This window comes from Chiloscyllium plagiosum, chromosome 14, assembly GCF_004010195.1.
Source record: "Chiloscyllium plagiosum isolate BGI_BamShark_2017 chromosome 14, ASM401019v2, whole genome shotgun sequence".
Taxonomy (NCBI): Eukaryota; Metazoa; Chordata; class Chondrichthyes; order Orectolobiformes; family Hemiscylliidae; genus Chiloscyllium; species Chiloscyllium plagiosum.
Genome location: NC_057723.1, coordinates 12195606 through 12198638, shown reverse-complemented (window position 1 = coordinate 12198638; position 3033 = coordinate 12195606). Strand labels below are relative to the sequence as shown.

General features: G+C 44.7%; 1 protein-coding gene across 1 annotated transcript in view; it reads left to right on the top strand.

Moving 5' to 3' along the window:
• Nucleotides 1–1645: 1645 nt before the first annotated feature.
• LOC122556492 (15-hydroxyprostaglandin dehydrogenase [NAD(+)]-like) overlaps nt 1646–3033 on the top strand; it is a 72536-nt gene continuing 71148 nt past the window's right edge. The window contains exons 1-2 of the mRNA XM_043703187.1: nt 1646–1651; nt 2149–2150. The gene's annotated coding sequence lies outside the window, so the exon portion shown is untranslated. The remainder of the gene's footprint in view (nt 1652–2148; nt 2151–3033) is intronic.

Genomic DNA, 3033 nt, shown 5'->3' with positions numbered 1-3033 from the left:
AGAGGCAATTGGAGATGACAACAGTCCAGCAATAATGGGGGCAGCACAGTGGTTCAGTGGTTAGCACTGTTGCCTTACAACACCAGGGACCCAGGTTTGATTCCTACCTGGGCGACTGTCTGTGTGGAGCTTGCTCATTCTCCCCGTGTCTACTCCGGGTTTCCTCTGGGTACTCCGGGTTTCCTCCCACAGTCCAAAGATGTGCAGGTTAGGTGAATTGACCATACTAAATTGCCCATAGTGTTAGGTACATTAGTAGGGTAAATGTAGGAGAATGGTGCTGGGTGGGTTAATCTTTAGAGGGTTGGTGTGGACTTATTGGGCCAAATGGCCTGTTTCCACACTGTAGATAATCTAATCTCAGACTCAAGACTTATGCTCCAGAACTTACTGCTCCTCTTGCCAAGCATTTCCAATACTGTTACAACACTGGTGTCTACCCAATAATGAGGATAAATTGCCCAGGTATTCCCTACACAAAATGCAGAACAAATCCAACTCAATTAATGACTACCCTTCTACTCTCAATCATCAGTAAAGTGGTGGAAAGTGTCATCAACAGTGCTATCAAGCAGCACCTGTTCAGTGACGTTCAGTTTGGGTTCTGCCAGGTACACTCAGCTCCTGACCTCATTACAATGTTGGTTTAAACATGGACAGATGAGCTGAATTCCAGGAGTGAGTGATAGCCCTTGACATCAAGGCTGCATTGGACAGAGTATGAGCTCAAGGACCCTGAGCAAAACTGGAACCAGTGCATGTTGGATGCAAACTCTTCACTGGTTGGTATCATACCTGACACACAGGAAGATGATGGTGGTTGTTGAAGGTCAGTCATTCTCAGTTCTGGGACATCTCTTCTGGAGTTCCTCAAGAGTACTGTCCTGAACTCATCCATTTTCAACTGCTTCATCAATGACATTTCCTCCATCAAAAGGTCAAAAATGGGGATATTCACTGAGTACACAATGTTCGGCACCATTCATGACTCCTCATACACTGAAGCAATCCGTGTTCAAATGCAACAATCTGGACAATATCCATTGGGTTGACAAGTGGCAAGTAATGTTTGTACCACACAAAGGCAAGGCAATGACCATCACCAAGGACCCATCACAATCTAACCATCACCTCTTGACATTCAATGGTGCTACCCATCACTGAATTTCCAACTATCAACAGCCTTGATCAGAACAACAACTGGTTGGTTACATAAAGACAGTGGCTGCAAGCATATGCTCAAGGCTAGGAATATGATGATGACACACGTCCTGACTCCCCAAAGCCTGCCCATCATCTACAAGGCACAAATTAGGAGTGTGATGGAATACTCACCAATTGCCTGGATAGGTGCACCTCTGACAACATTCAAGAAGATTGACACCATCCAGTACAAAGCAGTCTGTTTAATTTGCACCACATCCACAAACATTCACTCCTTCCAGCACTGAAGCTCAAAAGCAGCAGTGTGTACCATGTACAAGATGCACTGCAGAAATTTACCTAAGGACCTCAGACAGTACCTTCCAAACCCAAGACCAATTCTGTCTAGAAGGACAAGATAGCACATACATGAGAACACCACCAGCCAGAAGTTTCTCTCCAAACTACTCTCTATCCTGTCTTGAAAACATATCACTGCTCTTCCAATGTTGCTTTGTAAAAATCCTGGAATTCCCTCATTGTGAGTCATCCGACAGGATGTAGGCTGCAGTGGTTCAAGAAGGCAACTTTCTACCACCTACTCAAGGAAAACTAGGGACAGGCGATAAATGCTGGGCCCAGCCAGTGAAATGCACTTCCCAGGAGTGAAAAAAACAACACAGGAGTATGTTATTTATGCCTCAAACCTGCTCTGCCATTCAATAAGACTATGGATGATCTGAAATTCCTCATGCCCACCTTCTTGCCCTTTCCCCGTGACTCTCGATTCCTCTCATTAGTCAGTCACTTTCTCCCAATCTGAATTCAGATGAAGAAATCTTACCTTGCTATTTCTGATACAAGGGGTTCAGTGCAGGTCCCTGGAGATGAAGTGCTGCCAAAATAAAATTAGGGTTTAGTTTTGGTCAGGATTTGACCTTACAGTTTCCACTAGTTAGAATCATTACACTTGTGGAATTTAGAAAAAGCAAAAAGATCCTTCAGCTGTCTGCCCCCTGTATAACAAGATCCAAGACAACGTAACGTGCTCCATACAGACCCTATCCAACATTGTAAACACTGCAGAGTGACAGCAATGGTTATCACCTACAAGATGTACTCCAATAACTCCCCAAGGTTTATTCGACAGCACCGTCCAAACCCACAGCCTCTACTGCTTAGGTCAAGGGCAGATAACTCATGAGAACCTCACTGCCCGCTACAAGCTCTGCTCCATTGTCCTGAATTGGAATGATATCATAGTTTCTTCACGGTCACTAGACCAACATCCTGAAACTCCTTTCAGAACGGCACTGAGCAAACAAATGGTTTCCTTGCCAGTGATGTTCACGTCCCAACAATGAAAACATAATTTAAAGTAGTAACAACAGTCTTCAGAGCCCCAGCAGTAGCCGTGGTTATTTCTCTCAGCACTGCAGGATTGTGCGGGAGAAAACTGATTGAATCGGTACCTTCGAAGAGGTGATAGAGGCAAGGTGGGTTGAATGGACTGCTGTTGGTAATGTATTCAGACTAGGAGTGGGAGTGCCATTCCAAGCTTACAGCCTCTCCTGCTCCTTGATAAGATCATGGCAGATCCAATTGGGGCCTCAACTCTGCTTGCCCATTGACACCCACCTCCGAAATTGACACCACTGGCAGTCAGAAATCTAAGCCTGTCTATCTCTGCCTTCAACACATCCAATGGCCCAGTCTCTGGGAAGAGGATTCCACTGCCAATGACCTCTGAAAAAATGTTTCCCCTCTTCCCCATCTTAAATTGGAAAAAAATTTTTAAATAATGTCTTTTCTTTCTTTTTGCTCCTACAAGGAGAAATCTTCTTTCAGTGGCTATTTGGTCAAGTCCCTCAGTATCTTCCAAGTTCCATT